Source organism: Ursus maritimus, unplaced genomic scaffold (genome assembly GCF_017311325.1).
Source record: "Ursus maritimus isolate PB19 unplaced genomic scaffold, ASM1731132v1 scaffold_36, whole genome shotgun sequence".
Lineage (NCBI taxonomy): Eukaryota > Metazoa > Chordata > Mammalia > Carnivora > Ursidae > Ursus > Ursus maritimus.
In genome coordinates, this window is record NW_024426230.1 from 3049702 (window position 1) to 3068340 (window position 18639).

Below are 18639 nucleotides of genomic sequence, written 5' to 3' on the forward strand. Positions count from 1 at the left end.
TTCCCTTTGGCAGGCCTTTGATTTCCTCCGAATAGATTATCTGGCCTCTGCCCTGTTGCTCTTTTGATGGCCCACTCAGGCCCCCAGGGCTAGAACACACTTGGCCACAATGGGCGTAAACAGTCGATGTTACCCTGATGGCTCTGCAGGAGGCGGGTACCATCGTGCTCCCTCCCCTGTGGTCCATGCCTGCGGACCGGGTACATTAACCTGTCTGTTGGCATCGAACTGGGCAGAATAGTTGGCATCGTTCATGCCCAGCTCCTGTGGTCGTTATTGCCTCGTGCCTTTTGTGGAGAGCACAGCTCCTATTACGTTAGTCTACAAATTCAATCAGACCGTGACTCGGGCTGCGTTGATAGCGTCTGAATGACATTTTCAACAAATGTTCCTAACCGTGCGGATGGCACAGCCTCACCCACGGAGCCAGCGCCGTGCTGATGTGTTTCTCTCGGGCCGCTGCCCGGAACCCTGGGAAACAGTGAAATACCCGTGTATCCCAGACAATGAGAAGAGGATTCCTTCCATGAATTCTGTGGGCCCTTTTGACTGAAACATGATTTTACAGCCTACTTCATAGCCAAGGGCCCTTCTTACAAATAACTTCGCCAGTCTGAATCTGAAAATGTGTGCTTAGTTTCTCCGAAGTGTGGTCCAGATCAGAGGTCTCCCAGGGAGAGTGATCGTACCTATGAGGCCATGCATTGGCACACTGGATAAAGATATTAGAACCCGGATATTTGAGGCGTTTGGGTGGCTCCGTCGGTTCAGCGGCTGCCTTCGGCTCGGGTCATGATCTCAGGGTCCTGGGATGGAGCCCCATATTGGGCTCCCTGCTCAGTGGGGAGCCTGCTTCTGTCTTTCCTTCTGCACCTTTCCCCTGCTTGTGCTCTCTCTCTCTATCAAATAAATAAGTAAAATCTTAAAAAAAAAAGAACCCAGATATTAATTTGCTATATTAAAATGAATGAGTTGGAGTTCTACTCTAGCCAGTAAAGAAACTAGGAGTGACTTGAACTGGTCTAGCTCTCAGACGGTGAGGGTAGCGTGGGGGAAGGGTACTGGTCGCACAGCATGGGCGCCATTCATTAGTTTTTCCCCAGCATCTTGTGATGTCTTGCAGTTTCTGTGAGCTTGATTAAGTGAACAAGGATCTTAAAAGATTTATGTTGTGAAACCTTGTGATAAAGGTAGTATTAGATAATAATTCAAGACCAAAGGCAGAGCGGATCCCTTCTGACATGAAGTTGACCCACAACTTCAAAATTATGAACAAAACTACTTGACATATGGGTTTTGCTACGGGCTGAATTGTGTCTTCGGCGTCTTCCCCCCGTCTCCCAGTTCATATGTTGAACTCCTAACCCCCAATACCTCAGAACATAACCTTATCTGGAGATAGGATCTTTACAGAGTTCATTTGAGGTCGTTGGGGTGGGCCCTATTCAGTATGACTGGTGTTCTTACAAAAAGAGGGAATTTGGACACAGAAATATGCATAGAGGAAAGACCACGTGAAGACACAGGGAGAAGATGGCCCTTTACAAGCCAGGGAGAGAGGCCCGGGTCAGATTCATTCTTCACAGCTCTGAGCAGGAACCAACCCTGCCAACACCTTCATCGATCGCGGACGTCCAGCCTCCAGAACTGTGGGAAAAGAAGTTGCTGTGGTCGAAGGCACCCAGCCGGCTCTTCATGATGGCAGCCCGAGCAACTAACTCAGATTCACACCCAGTCTCCTTGGCGGTGGCCTCTGTTCTTACGTGTGATGCCTTGAGGTGTGAGTTAATGACACTGGGAAGGCGCTAAGATTAGACCGACAGTTGAAACTGAGCTTTCAGCACAGGAATACAACCCAAAAGTTCACCAACAATGAACTGTGTTCAGTCACGGCCATCACCAACAATACTGCTGTTAGAGATCTAGGAGGGGCGGAAAGGCTTTTTGTACCACGAATAAAGAAAATAATTGTAAAAATCATGATGCTTATTTCAATTTATTCTCTAATTATTTTGGAGATTAATTCGTATCTCCATTTTATCATATAGTTAATATGAGAGTGTTACGGTAGTATTTACAAATAAATATACATAAATATAGGTGAGTGCTCCAATATGTTTTTTTGACGGGGTATGTAATTAAAAATGTTTAGGGAACCATTGGCCACGATAATGTGGCTTCGATTCCTTCCTTCTAAACCCGGATCCTTTAGGTCCTTCAGATTCACAACATGATAGAGCAAGTTTTCCAGGCGGTAGAGGTCCTGAAGTAACGAGAGTTTCATTCAGAGAGGAGAATGCTCATGCGTTGTGAGACTCATGCTTTCCTATGAAGAATTCAATAAAAAGACTTTTTTGATGGCTTTCAGGTTTTAGAGACAGTTTCTAAAATGACTTAGATATGTTTCTACATAGAAACTAATTTTTGTTGTTTCTTTTTCCCTTAACATTTGTCTTCTCTTCAATAGCATTGTTAAAATTCTTACAATGGCCAGAAGATCCAATCCCAGACCTAAAAAATTGGGACAGGTCCTCACCCACCTACGTATTTGGAGGCCTTTGGGGTACATTGCACAGAAGAAAGCTAGTTGGTTTAGTAGCTACCCCTGGACTGAATGCAGTCAAAGAGTCAGGGGATGAACTGGGTAAGGAGAGAACTTCGTACACATCATGTATACACACATTCACACACACACACACACACGCGCGCGCACACACACATTCGCACACACAGGCGCACACACATTCACACACACGCGCGCACACACATTCACACACACATTCTCACACACACATTCACACACACACATTCACACACAAACACATTCACACACACATTCACACACACATTCTCACACACACACTCACACACACACATTAACACACATTCTCACACACACATTCACACACATTCACACACACATTCACACACATACAGGCACACACACACATTTACACACACATACAGGCACACACAATACATTCACACACACACATTCACACACACAGGCACACACACACATTCACACACAAACACATTCACACACATTCTCACACACACATTCTCACACACATTCTCACACACACATTCACACACACATTCACACACACACACTCACACACACATTCACACACACACATTCACACACACATACAGGCACACACACATTCACACACACACACACACACACACACACCAGCATGTATGTATCCTAGGGGAAACTTGCCTGGCTTTTTACCAGAGACCCAGACACTCCTTCCACAGAAGAATACACAGCAATCAACATTCTATGTCTTTTGAGTGGCAGGGTTCAAATTAGCGGTGGTGTAATCAAGCATCAAGGCCTATTGCATTTTTGAATCTCTTCCATGCTCAAGAGGGCCCCAAAGGACAAGACATTTAGTCTGTCAAGCAAACAGTGACTTGCCTTATGAGGTCTAAGGCTGTTTGTAGAGTTTTCTGATTACCATCAAGAAAAGCAGAAGAGAGCCATTGGTTCAGGGTGGTTTTTTTATGCCTCTCAAGCAAACATGCGCTTGATTTTATCTACCAGTCTTGCAAATTATCACATGTCCCAGAAGGCACCTAAATGCAAAGTTCTGGTTCTATCCACTCACCACTGTTTGTCACTCACCGTCTGCAAGTCACTGCCAATGTCAGAAGCTGAAAATACGTTATGACGGCGGAACAACATTGCCAGTCCCTATCTCCGCCCCTCATTAGTCAGTTCCAGTGGATTGTAAGTTGCTCAGGTGGCAAAAGTCACCGTCCAATGAATCAAGTGTATAAAGAGAATAATAGAAGAGGTGAGACTAAGTCCTGGGGCTCCAGCAGTAGGAGACTGAGGATAGGGAACTGGGGTTAGTGAGGTATCAGGAGAGCAAAGTGAGCGTGGCATCGTGGTACCCAAGGGAAGAGAGTGTGACCAGCTCTATGCAGTGACATCCCTATTCTCACCTTCCACAGTTGCCCACTTGTCCTTCTCAGTTGCAGGGATGGATGACTTTCCTCTATGCTGTGAGGTCACTGAACACGTGTGTCAGCAGAAGTTCCTAGTCCTCTCACCAATTGGAACTTTTGCAACCTATAAAAATGCCGTCAGTATCACCCTTTACTTCCTGTTTTGTATGTCCTTTTTTGTAGTGAATCTTCCTGGGCATTGACACTAAATGGGACCGAGTTCAGGTTGGAGGGAGAATCTTACTAAAAATTTAGGGATGCTTTTGGCAATGAAATTCCATTCAACATGTATTTACTAAATGCTTACTAAGTATAAGACGCTATTCCAGATGCTGGAAGAAATAAAAAAGAGATACATTTAGATGTCCTGCAATGTCTGCAGTGTAAGAATGGGATTACTAGAGGGAAATACGCATAAGATGCTGTCGGTGGGAGGGATTTTAAAAGACTCAAAGAAGGAGTTAACGTGTGGGTTGGGGTTTCAAAAGGCAAAGCTGAACTAAAGAGCAACTCAGGAAAATGGAAACATGATCAAAGGCGTAGAGATGGGAAAGTACAGCTCCCTCTGGAGAAGAGGGAGTAAATTTGGCCAGAGCATCAAGATATGTATGACAAAAAAATTCAGGGACTAAGGTAGGAGGAGAAGCATGATGGCTGGTGTCAGAGAGCCCGGGGCAGGGAGGCAGGGAGGCAGGCAGCCGGGAGGCAGGGAGGCTGCGTGATGAGAAAAGAACATGGCTTCGGGTCAGAGACAGTCTCTCCCAGATACCATTCTGTGATATGAGTGAAGTTGAATGAAGCTCTCTAAACCTCTAATTTTTCTATTCTAAAAGGCAGTTGTATACTTTTCCTAAAAAAAACAAACAACACTAACCCAGGTCAAACCATGATGTTCATGATGGTGGCCTTGAGACATGAATACAGAGTTAAATTACATTCAGCCTATCTGTCTAAGAAGTCAGGGAAGTGACTAGAAGGCTTTGATTTCCTAAGCAAGGTTAGTGAAGATTGTGCAAGAGACAGGGGGTGGAGTAAGACCTTTTGTTTTGTGAGAACTTAAATGGCAACTGTACACCCTCTTTGGGGAGGAGAGGAAAGGATTCTGGATCTGCAAGGTGGTGGATGTTGGAATTCATGTCCCTAACAGCATCCCTGGGTGCTGGCCAGTACCCTGGGAAGTGGGTGTGTGTGATGAGAAAGAGCAAGGAGCAAAGAACTGCAACTGTGTGGCTGAGCTTAGCACGGGGAGATGGAGAGGTCCTTCCCCCGGGAACCACGCAAATCTTTACAGGGGTCATGACCAGCAAAGGCTCTTTGCAGCAGTGGACTCGCTCCCTGGGTCGAACCCATCTTCAACAGTGCCACCATGTGGCAGAGAGGAGTAATGGCAGTTATAATCAGATCTGACTCCAGTTGTGTGTGCGCAGGGAAAACTGAGCGACAAGCTCTCTCCAGAGCTTGGAAGCCCTAGCACTTGGGGACAGTGTGTACGTGGAGAGGCTTAAAGAGGCTGACGCCCTGCATCCTGGTAGTAGACAGAACAAGAATTCGAGAAATGAGTTGAAAGGTAAAGAGAAGTAACGATCTGTAATTCAAATTTGTAGAGCAGTTCTTTTTTTTTTGTTGTTAAAGATTTTATTTATTTATTTGACAGAGAGAGACAGCCAGTGAGAGAGGGAACACGAGCAGGGGGAGTGGGAGAGGAAGAAGCAGACTCATAGCAGAGGAGCCTGATGTGGGGCTCGATCCCGGAACGCCGGGATCACGCCCTGCGCCGAAGGCAGACGCTTAACCGCTGTGCCACCCAGGTGCCCCTGTAGAGCAGTTCTAAGTGGTTACGAATACTTAGAATAAAAAGGTAGGTAATTCTTTTTTTAAAAAATATTTTACTTATTTATTTGACAGAGAGACAGGCAGCGAGAGAGGGAACACAAGAGGGGGAGTGAGAGAGGGAGAAGCAGGCTTCCCGCTGAGGGGGGAGCCCGATGCGGGGCTCGATCCCAGAACACTGAGATCATGACCTGAGCAGAAGGCAGCCACGTAACGAACGACTGGGCTACCCAGGCGCCCCCAAAAGTAGGTAATTCTTAAGAGTCGACTTTTGTCTCTCTAGAAAAGTCAGCTATCTAGAAACTCCCCTTCCCTGCATTTCTGGATAGAGGAGATTTTGTTTCTGTTTTTATTCAGGGAAGAAAGTGAAATGATTGCATTTCTGCTTGAAATTTAAGTCTGTTTCCATGAATCTCTGGAGGAGAGTCTCTACTGATTCTAGATGTCCTGTCTATACCTTTTAACGTCTCTGCATTTACTCCTGAAGTTCCTTGTGTGTGAGGATGGAGATTGGGAAGGAGGTGATGAAAAGAGCATCAGTCATGTTACTACCGACTGGATTACAGCTGTTCCTGGTCAGGTGTCATTAGGCAAAGCTCCAAACTGCAGTCATTGTCTGGCCTCTGTGCTCTGGGTCTGAGAAGGAGTCACTGAAAAGTAAGCAGTGAGTGAGGCCAGAGCTGGGCATTTCTTTGTGAACTCTTTCATCCTTCCATGTCGGTTTAGGATGTATCAGGTTTTGGAAGATAAGTCAGTACTCACGCTTGGAAGGTTCTGGAGTGGCCCTGTGCTTCCGTCTTTCACCCCAGACAGAACTTTCTGCAAAATCCTGACTCTTGTGCCAGCAGGATCAATCTGTGCAGGGTCTGCTGAAACACACCTGGGCATGTGAAACACTCCTATGTGCAACAGAGTGTCCGCTTAATATTCAGAGCATGGTCCAGGGGGCAGCTGCAGGGTGCCGGCTGGGAGTTTGTCAGCAGTGCTGGAGGGGCACCTGGGTGGCGCAGTCAGTGGAGTGCCGGACTCTTGGTTTCTGCTCAGGTCACAATCTCAGTGTCATGAGATGGAGCCCCGCGGGGGCCCTGCGCTCAGCAGGGAGTCTGCTGGATTCTCCCCCTCTACCCCTGCCCCACTTGCATGCACACCCTCTCTCTAAAAGAAATAAATAAATCTTAAAAAAAAATACTGGATCTGAGGCCTCACTCCAGACGAGATGAATCAGAATCTTCATTTGACAAGCTCCATAGGTAATTGTGTACACTTGATGTTTGAGAAGCCCTGGGCTTTTCCATTACTGGATGGTTGTGGGTGTCCAAAAACCACACGGTACTAAAACCTGCTGTTCTGGTGTGGTCTGTGAACCAGCCTGTATCTGCGGAGCCTGGCCTGTCGCTGGCCTTGGGCTGCCCACTTGGCTTACTGTCATGCCTGCGGTCATAGAGGCTTGGCGGCTGCTGCCCCTGCCGGGGGCTCATCTCCTTAACCCTCCAGCTATCTCTGACCTCCCCCTGGGTGAGGCCCGGCCTGTGGCACAGATGCTTCCTGTGTCGAAGCTGCAGCTGCTCCCGCCATGCCCGGATCACTTCCCACTGCACCCTTGGGGGTTCTGACTCCCTCAGCGTCCCTCGAAGGGGAACGGAGAAGTGTAGGGGTATTTATACCATGTGGCGAGAGATAAGAGACAGGAAAGATCCAGAAGGTAGACGGCTAGCTCTTCCTCCTGTCGTACACTCCATAGTACACTGCCTTCTCCCGCCACCTCACCAGAAGCGTCCTGTGTGCCCAGCTGTGTTTTGGGGGAAGCTGGGTGCAGCTTGGTAACATACTACCTCCCCCTCATGTGTCTTTTCCTTTCCTTTTTTTTCTCCGCTCTGAGATTGCACCCCTAAATCAGCAATACCTAAGCTCTGCCTTCGTCTGTTTTGTAAGGAACCCAGATGAAGACATCTGCCTTGTGTAAGCCTTACTCACTGCTTCTCCTGCCATCTGGTTGGCTTTGGAATGTTTGATTTCATTCATGTAACTCCTTCCTTCAAATCGTACAAGACAGCTACCATGCCTTCTCCCTTCTTGGCTAAACACCCTCAGTTCCTTTTGGGACGCCTCAAAGTGAAGCTGCTGGGTGTCTCACATTCCTCACATCTCGGTGTAATGTGTCATCATCCATTGTGGCTCCTCGGGCGCCCTTCCGCGAGCCAGCGCGGGGCTGAGCTCATGGGGTTCTCATTTGTCTGACTGTGGGCGTTACCCCACCGTGAACACGGCTGTCCGGAGCTGGGCCTGCTCCTGTGAGGAGAAGCTGACTCTTTGGGTTGTGGTGATCTGATCGGTTAAAATGAGCTTGGTGAAATTAGATGGCGTCAACAAGGCACACCTGCTCTGGTTTTCTGTCAGCTTCTGAGGGAGGGCCCGGCCCTCTGTGGGACCTGGAGTTTCTCAGCGTGTCTATATCCTTTAAAAATCTATATCCTTACATTTGTGCTGACCCCAGGCCAGGGCGTGGTTGGACGAGGGATTCTAGTGACTTCCCAGGTGCTCTACCCTTCTTGGGGTCGGAGGCTTCATTACCTCTCAAGCAGACAAATCCAGAGCCAGAGTTTGGCCAAGGGGTACCTGACAAACATTAATAATTACATCACATTTAGGTATTGGGCCTCCAAATACAAATGTATGAGGATAATCTAATAATCATGTAAACTGTTCTAAGGTCTAGACTATCTTGTCTTTCTGGAGCCACCCCCCCCACCTTTCTAAAGACTCTAACCTCCTGTCTGCCCTGCCGCCCTCACTTTGAGGAGCTTTTATGATTTATCAAGCACTGCACAGGTTTTATGGGGAGCACGGATAAGCTGTAAGATCCTGCCCTCCAGGATCTTGCAAAGGCAAGGCCTCTCACATAACACGGTTCAGGCTACTTAATATGACAAGGAGCGTATGAATGCTGGATGAGCTCAGAGGAGCTGAAGTCTTGGAACAGCTGAATGAAGAGCACTTCATTTCGGTGAAGACACTTTTGGATTTGCCATAGAACCCTTTCCTTTAAATTTCATGGCAGAAAGTTACAGAGACCCAATTCTACAGGTCTCTGGAAACTACATTGGTATTTCCCTTGTTCCTTAAGGCAAAGGACGAGCCGTCTTCTCTGATATTTATAGGATGCTGTAAACACATACGGTATAATGCCTTACCCAGGTCAGAGAAATGACAACATTTTTGTCTTTAGTTTAAAAGGCTAGTGAGGAATCCATTCAAAAATGAGTTACAGGGGGGCGCCTGGGTGGCACAGCGGTTGAGCGTCTGCCTTCGGCTCAGGGCGTGATCCTGGCGTTCCGGGATCGAGCCCCACATCAGGCTCCTCCGCTATGAGCCTGTTTCTTCCTCTCCCACTCCCCCTGCTTGTGTTCCCTCTCTCTCTGGCTGTCTCTATCTCTGTCAAATAAATAAATAAAATCTTAAAAAAAAAAAAGAGTCACAAAACCCTCTCTCTGTTCAGAAGTCCATACTTTTGGCTTCATATCAGGCTCCTGTCCCCTGGAGATTGAGGAAAGCAGACTCAGTGCTGGTTGGCATGTGTGCTAACCTATTTTTAGCTCTAGAGAAGTGCCACAGTAAAGGGCCAGACAGGGAAAGTCAACCAGAGGGGGTATGGGGAGCCATCATTCCATCGCTAGCCAGAGTGTTCCAGTTCGTTCTGAAGGATTTGTGGTAAGGAAATAGCACTGGGCTGGCTTCTTTCGGCTTCCTGGACTCCTTTTGGGCTCAGCGTACAAATGTACCAGGATGATCTAACAATCACGTAAACTGTGCTGAGGTCTAGAATGTCTTGTCCCCAGCCCTCATCTTCTTTATGAGTACGCAGGCGCACAGAGAATGTGGTTTAGTTGTAATATTGAAGGGCTCTCTTTCCCATGGCTCCTGAGGTCCCCGTGCCTTGTGAGGGGACGGGACGGAGGACAAGAAGAGCAATAAGAGCAAGAGTGGGTTACAGAAGCCGTGGTCAATGGTTGAAGGGCCCCCAGCACTCCCTGCTGTTGCTGGGGAGGGTGACCCAGCCTACGTTGTGGTTTTCAACCTGGGGGTTCTACAGAGACCCTGAAAACACATGTGAAACATTGTGTGCACTCCAGCGTTACAAGACACTTTCTGCTTTCTTTGCCCGCCATCTTCCTTTGCCAAATCACTCTGCAACAACTGCTGTTCTTGCTCCTTGAACATGTCTGATTCCAGGCCTAGGAACCCTCATTTTGTTCTTTTTTATCCATGTACTTTCACTCTGGCTTCTCTAATCCATTCCACTCCCAGTGGTTAATGAGCTTCAGAGAAAATCTTGATTTCGATGTAACAGTGGGAGGATGGGTAGCAAAACAAAACCCCCAAACCACAAAACAAACCCTTTTGAGGGACTCCCCTTTGCACTTTGAACACAAATCCAGAGTTCTACCCCGAAGTGTAACCTAGTGCCCCCCTCTCTCCCCTAATTACGAGGTTCCTTCAGTTCTGCACTACTCTTGCCTGATTCTTTCCTCATGGCCTGCAATGCTCTCTGCTCTCTCTGCTGGGCTAACTTTAACCCATTCTGCAAGCTTAGCTTAAATTGCATGCTCCTGAAGAGAAATCACTGGATTCTTTGATCTCAACTTAATTCTCCCATTATGTTTGTATGCATGGCATCTTTTCCTTCAGAATGTCTTATATTTATCTTTGTATTTATTCATGTTTCTTTCCCCCTCCATAGACTCAAGTTGCCATGAGGACAGGTGACTTTGTTTTTCCTACTGTTATGTCCCCTGTTCCTGGCTGAGTTCCCGCCTACCCGAAATATCGTAGATTCTCAGTAACTATTGATTGAATGAATGAATGAGCATGACTGACATTTAAATTAAGGAATTAAATTGAGTAATTTTATTATAAAAATTATGAATGCTAGAGTAGACTGTAGCCATTAGAAATTATTTAGGTATATATGTATTGGTATGGAAAGATGCCTGGTATTTTTGATCGAAAAAAAATTTAAAAATGCTGTGTATTGTTTTCACATGCTATTTAAAAAGAAAAATAAATATATTGGTATATAAATACAAACCAAGATGAAAACAACCGTTCTTTGAGTGGCAGATTTTAGGTGGTTTCTATTTGTTTTTACTTATTTGTATTTTCATACATTTAGTTTTTTTGTTTTAAAGTTACAGAATCCATTAATTCATTGTTAATTCATTCGTCAGCTATTTATTGAATATCTTCATCCTGTCAAGCATTGTTCTAAAAATGAGGATTGTGATTATAAAATTCAAGCATAAATCCTCTTGTGTACATCCTCTTTTTAACATTTCTTTCCAGTTAGCCAGTTCAATAGTTTAGGTGGATCTTTCTGGATCTTTTCTCTATTCATTTGATAATATTTATATAAGTTCTATTTCTTTACACATATTTATAGATTTTTGAAATTCATAATCATATTCTGCCTTTTTGTGACTTTGTTTATTACTCTTCTTATAATTTATATTTAATACATAATACATTATATTACATATTACATTATTACAATATATTATATAGTACATGATAACTTATGTAATAAGTTATTATTAATAGACCTAGAAAAAATTGTCCTGCCATTGTTTAAATGTACCTCATTACAATAGAAAAAAGAGCTGCATGTTTCCATAATTATGTCATCAACTCCTTTATTAGTGAGCACATAAATTATTTTAAATTTATTCTAGAACAAACAAAACAAAATGTGTTATTTATGTAATTAATGGCATTAAGGTTGGAATAAAAAAAGAAAGGATAGTGGTGCCTGGGTGGCTCAGTTGGTTAAGTGTCTGCTTTTAGCTCAGCAATCCCGGGACGGGCTCCCTGCTCAGCGGGGAGTCAGTGTCTCCCCCCACCACCCTTACTTAGCCGTACATAACAAAAGACTAATGTTACACCACTGGACCCAGCAGAAGTTTACTCCTGATATCTACGGGCTACATTTAAGAAAGTAACTGTTCAGTTGTGGCCACATTTCACCTTGAAATTGACCATTTGGGATCTAGAAAATCTTAAATTGAGTCAATCTAAACATACCACCCCACGCTTTCTGGGGTAGGCAGTATTTAATGAGCACGTTAAATTACATTGTTGATGCCATTGAGGTAATTTTCAGGCAGATGAAAAAATGTTAAAATTGACTTTTTTTTTCTCAAGAGAATACTTTCTTTCAGGGAATTATTTTATGTAGACGATGCTTGTTGGGAACCAAAATCGGGTGAGACAAAAAAAATCCCCCAACATCTTTTGTAATATATTTAAGGTTTTAAGGTTTTTTTGTTACCAGAGTTTGAGATCGTAAAGGAAGGAATTATGGCTAAGTAACAGGGTATAAAGAGAAAGCAAATATTACTCAGAATGGGGATGTGAAATGTCCCAGCTCCTGATTGCCCTTAGGGCTGTAGCTCATTGATTGTTTATTTCTCTATGTCTTTATTTCCTTGTTTGCTTGGTCTTAATTAATTTATTTTTTCTTTTTAGATTGTTGACATTTTTTTGGTCACCCCAAAAAACTTGGTAAACTAAGGTGGGGGCTGAAGCTTATAAAATCTGGTGGCCTGCTTGAAAATATCTGAATTAAAAAATGATGTTTATTTAAAATGAGAAAAGAAATAAGTAATTCCAATTTTAAAAATGTAGGCAAATACCACAAACATTACAAAGTCCAATTTGATTAGTTAATAGCCTGAATTAAACTTTTCTTCTGCATTGTCTTGGCTGTATATTTTTGATCACCTCTTTACATGATAACTTTGTAATTTTTTTAAGAATAAGAATTATTTCCTGAATAAGAAATAAGACTTTCTTCTACCTGGATGATTTAAAAATTTAAACCGATTATTGATAGAATGCACAAAATATGAACTTCACACACAAATACATTCAATATTTTGATACCTTTATAGGTTTGCATTTTGTAAATACACAAATTCAAATAAATAACAGGTCAAGTGATTTCCACCAGAAAGAACAAAATTGTATAAATCATATATTTATAATTGTATACACTGCATTATCAGATACATTCCCGCCAAGAAAAGCTTCTGTTTTGACTAGTTGTTGGTGACAGTTGAATCTTCTATTGCCAGATTTGTACATATGATGATTGAAAGAATTTTCACAGACCAGCCTCCACTCTGGCATATTTCACTCTTTTCTCTTCCACTACCTACTGGTGCTGGCTGCCTCAGGACACGTTCATACTGCACTAGGACCCCTGGTCCTGAATCTTTGAGTTGAGGGCAAATTGGCAAGGTGAGCAAGAGAAGTGCTCCAGGAAGTCATTCCTATGTGAGAGGGTTGGCAATTAACTCTACAAAGAAGTGACTGTAAACAATAAATATATATGCTGCACAAAATCTTATTAAATATATTCCCAACTCCGATATACGTAAGTATATATTCCCAACTCTACTTAACTGAATCCCCAGGATGTCAGCAGCCACTCCCACAAACTTGATATTGAGGGATATGTGACCTAAGGAAAAGACAAAATGGAAAGAGACTGGTTTTAATCTATTATGATTATTTTTTTATTTTTCATAAAATTTTACAAAGCCATATGACTTTGGCCACACCTTGTTAGGGCTCCTTCCCGAGCTTTATGGGAGCATGTGCAATGAGGTGCAGGTTTCATTAATTTTGGAATAAATGTGCTTCTGATGACTTAAAACGAGAAAGGGAGGAAGAGGAGAAAAGACAAAAGGGAGGGAGGGAGGGATGGGAGGTCAAACCTGAGTTACATACACAGATTTCATTTGAAATCTACACCTTCCTCATAGGTTTGAAAATGCTCATGTGTCTAACACTAATGCTTAGTGGGTCAAGATGTGTGTCACATCATGTTGAAATATATGTAAAATAAACAAACTGGGGGCTTCAGAGGGGAGGAGGGTGGGGGAATGGGATAGACTGGTGATGGGTAGTAAGGAGGGCACGTATTGCATGGAGCACTGGGTGTTATACACAAGTAATGAATCATGGAACTTTAGATCAAAAACTAGGGATGTACTGTATGGTGACTAACATAACATAATAAAAAAATTATTAAAAAATATGTAAAATAAACAAGATCATTTTTGTGTTTGCCTTCTAAAGATTTAGAGACTACGATTTCAAAGGTTATGTTATGGATTTCAGGTTTGAAAATGAGAGACTAATTTTTTCTTTTATTCTTGAAAATTTTAAGTAAAATTTACATAAAGTAGAATGCACATTAAGAGTGCTGATCAATGAGCTTTGACAAATATATCCGCCTCCATAACTTTGACCCCAATCAAGATCTATTTCTATCACTCTCCAAGTTCCCTCCTCTCTCTCTTTTTTTATTATGTTCAGTTAGCCAACGTACAGTACATCATTTGTTTTTGATGTAGTGTTCAACGATTCATTAGTTCCGTATACCACCCAGTGCTCATCACAACACGTGCCTTCCTTAATACCCATCACCTGCTTACCCCATCCCCCCATTCCCCCCTTCCGTAACCCTCAGGTTGTTTCCTGGTGTCCAGAGTCTCTCATGGTTTGTCTCCCTCTCTGATTTCTTCCTCCTGCCTCTTTCTAGTCAATATTCGTCTACTCCAAGGCACCATTCTTCTGATTTCTATCATTATAGATTAGTCTTAACTGTTCTTACACCTCCCTTCCCTCCAGGCCTTCCTTCCTTACTCTTGACTGTTCTTTTTTTTTTTTTTTTTTTTTTTAAAGATTTTATTTATTTATTTGACAGAGAGAGAGACATCCAGTGAGAGAGGGAACACAAGCAGGGGGAGTGGGAGAGGAAGAAGCAGGCTCCCCGTGGAGCAGGGAGCCCGATGCAGGGCTCGATCCCAGGACCCTGGGATCACGCCCTGATCCGAAGGCAGACGCTTAACGACTGAGCCACCCAGGCGCCCCTACTCTTGACTGTTCTTAGACTTATAAACAAAATCACAAATACTCTTTTGTGTCTTGTCTCTTTTGTTTTTTGGGGGGTTTATCCATGTTGCTCTGTGTACACTAGCTCATTATAAGGATATACCTCCATTTATTTATCCATCGTCCTGTTAGTAGACACTTCGGTTGGTTGCCAGAATTTGGCTGTTATGAATAGGCTGCAGTGACCATTGTATACAAGTCTTTTCATAAACATGTGCTTTTGTTTCTCTTGGGTAAATATGTAAGATGGGATTGCTGGGGCCAAGGGCAGGTACATGCTAGACGTTATGGGACACTGGTTGCTTCATTCTTTTTTCAGTGTAACAGTATCATTTCCTTAGTTCTTCTGAAGCACTTGGGGGATCCTCAGAAGAACAAGTCTATTAAGCAAAAATGATTGTTAATTAAAGTTTGCGACAAATAAGGTATGCAATTTTTATGTCAGAAATTCCACCTCTGCAAAGAGTTGTCTTAATTACCTAAAATTAAATTTAATAATTACCAAGACATCCAAAAAGCCTCGAAGGTCAATACGCTTCACACGAAATCTCAAAAAGGAAATTATACCAGTTAGCATCTAGTCCGGAGACAGAAATCATATAGTTATTTTAAGAGAGGGAGCCTAATATAAATAATTGTTAACTAGATATAAAATTTTTAACTAGAGGGACACCTGGGTGGCTCAGTCGGTTAAATGTCTGCCTTCAGCTCAGATCATGATCCGAGGGTCCTGGGATCAAGCCCCACATTGGTCTCCCTGCTCAGCAGGGAGTCTGCTTCTCCCTCTGCCTCTGCCTGCTCGTGCTCTCTCTCTCAAATAAATAAATAAAATCTTAAAAAAATTATTAACTAGATAACTGAAGGGGGAAGAGAGAACAGCAAGGTATCATGGAAGCAATTACAGAAAAGAGCTACCTTCCCTTAAAAGTGGAGAAGGGAACGAGGCTGGAGTTAATTAAAATTTAGTAGTGTGGAGCTAAAACATATACCCAGGGGCACTGCTTGGCTGGCCCCATATCTTGGAGTGGGAGAGACTCCGTGACAGAGGTCTGCAGGCTATAGCTCGTAGGACAAATCCAACCCACAGTCTGTTTTTTGTATGGCCTGTGAATTAAGAATGGTTCATACATGTTTAAATCGTTGGGAAAAAAAATGAAAAGAATAATTGTGTTGTTTTCCCAAGGCCACCATAATAAAGTGTCACAAACGGGGTGGCTTAAAACCATAGAAATGCATGCTTGCCTAGGTCTGGAGCCCAGAAATGCAAAATCAAATTGTCAGCAGGACCGTGCTCCCTCCGAGAGTCTGGGTAGGACACTTCTCTCTTCTTTCTAGCCTCCGGCGGTGGCCAGAACCCTTGGCCCTCCTTGTCTGGCGGTTACATAACTCCTATCTCTTCACATACTGTTCTCTCTCTTTGTCTACGTCTTTACATGATGTTTTCCTCTTTTTAGAAGAATGACAGTCTTATTAGATTAAAGCCCTAGTGACCTCACCTTCACTTGATTACATCTGCAAAGACATTATTTCCAAGTAAGATCCCATGCACAGGCATAGGGGGTGAGGACTTCTGCCTATCCTTTTGGGTACACAGTTCAACTCAGAACAGTAATACTATATTGTGACCCATGAAAATGACGTGGTATTCAAATTTCAGTGTCCATGAGTAAAGCGACACTTGCCACGCTCATTCATTTATGCATGTCTGTGGCCGGTGTCATGCAGCAATGGTGGAGTTGAACAGTGGCTGCAGAGACCACGTGGCTGGCAAAGTCTCAAATATTCACTGTCTGGCAAGACTTAACGGCAAAAGTTTGCTGACACTTGTTCTATGGGACTGGTTTTGTTAGTGCTGGAAAAGGCAAATTAGATTGAATTGCTGGAAGGACTTCCCCTCTCAGGGGAGGAAGACATGTCCTTGTATGGTGCTTGGAGGGACAGGACACAGGGAGGAAGCCCACAGGAGGCACATGGGAAGGAACATATCTCTTCCTTCACCCGCGTTCAGTCTCCTGTGTTGCCTCCTTTTGGTGGCTTCAGAGGGAAGAAGCTGAAACAGCAGAAATGTGGTTTGTAGGGTCCCAGTCCTGGAAACACAAAGCAGACAGAAGTATACATTTGGAAATTATAGACAATAGCTGAATAATTTGCATACGCACATGTACATAACCCGTAAGGAAAAAATATACATAGCAGCTAGACTCCTTATTTCCGTAACTGAACTCGAGGCCATGGTGTGTGTGTGTGTGTGTGTGTGTGTGTGTGTGTGTGTGTGTATAATATATGCATATATATATGTTTATTAAACCGAATCAATCATTTTGAGATTATTGCAGATTCACATACAGTTCCAAGAAATAATACAGAGACGTCCTATATACCTTTTATTCATTTGCTCCCAGTGGTAACTAACCCCCAACAGTTGCAGAACTGTGGTACAATGTAACAACCAGGATATTGACATTGATAGAATCAAGATACGGAAGGTTTTCATCACCACCGGATCCTTGTGTTGCCCTTTTATGGACAGGCTTTCTTTCTTCCCCCACGTCCCCCACCTTATTCTTAGGCCCTGGCAATCACGAATCTATTCTCTTTCTATATTTTTTTCAGGAATGTTCTATAAATGAATTCATACTGATGTAACTTTTGGGATTGGCTTTTCTGACGGGATAGTTCTCTGAAGATGCATCCAAACTGTTGCATTTATGTATTTATCACGGGAACATTTTTTATTACTGAGTGGTACTGCATGAGATGGGTGTAAGAGAACTTTGTAGAACAGTCCACTAAAGGAAGGGTGTCTGAGCTATCCTTAGTTTTAGGCTACTGCAAATAAAGTAGCTAAAAACATTCTTGTACAGGCTTTTGTGTGAATATAAATTTTCTTTACTCTGGGCTAAAAGCCTCAGAGTGCAATTTTTGGGCTGTATGGTAGTTGTGTGCTTGTTTTAAGAAACTGTTAAACTGTTCTCCAGAGCTGCTGTCACCTTTTTACACTCTCACCAGCAAGGTCTGAGTGAGCCGGTTTCTCTGCATTCTTGTCAGCACAATGTTTTGTTTTAGCTGTCCTGATAGATGTGTAATGATATCTTACTGAGGCTTTAATGTGCGTTTCCCTGATGGCCGGTGGTGTGAAATATCTTCTCGCATATGCTTATTTGCCATTCATGTATCCCCTTCAGTGACAGGACTGTTCATGTCTGTACCTGCTGTCTAACTGGATTGTTTTCTTGTTGGGTCTTGAGAGTTGTTTCTTTATTACAGACACTAGTCCTTTGTCAAATACATGGTTTGCAAATATTTTCTCCCAATCTGTAGCTTGTCTCTTTATCTGTTTAAAAAGGTCTTTCACAAGGCGGTCATGTCAATTTTGATGCAGTCCAATATATCAGTGCTTCTCTTTTATGGACTGCACTCTTGGTATTGACTTCAGGAACTCTTTGCTTAGTCCTAGATCCCAGAGAGTTTCTCCTGTGTTGTTGTTTTTTTTTCCCTAAAAGTTTTTTAAGTCATTAATACATTTTGAGCTACTTTTTGTTTGATGTGTTTGGGTTAAGGTTCATCTTTTTGGTCCATGGGTGTGCAGTTGTTCCAGTGCTGTTTTTTTTTGAACAGGTCATCCTTCCTCCACTGATTTGCTTTTGTACCTTTGTCAGGAATAAACTGGACGTATTTGAGTGACTCTATTTCTGGGTTCTCCGTTCTATTCCCTTGGCCGGCGTGTCGGTTTCTCCATCACGCCATATACTCTTGATCACTGTAGCTATACAGTGAGTTGAAATCAAGTAGACTGATTTCTCCTACATTCTTCTTTGTATTCAAAATTGTTTTAGCTACTGTTGTTCCTTTGCCTTTCCATATAAATTTTAGAACAATCGTGTCTATATTTGT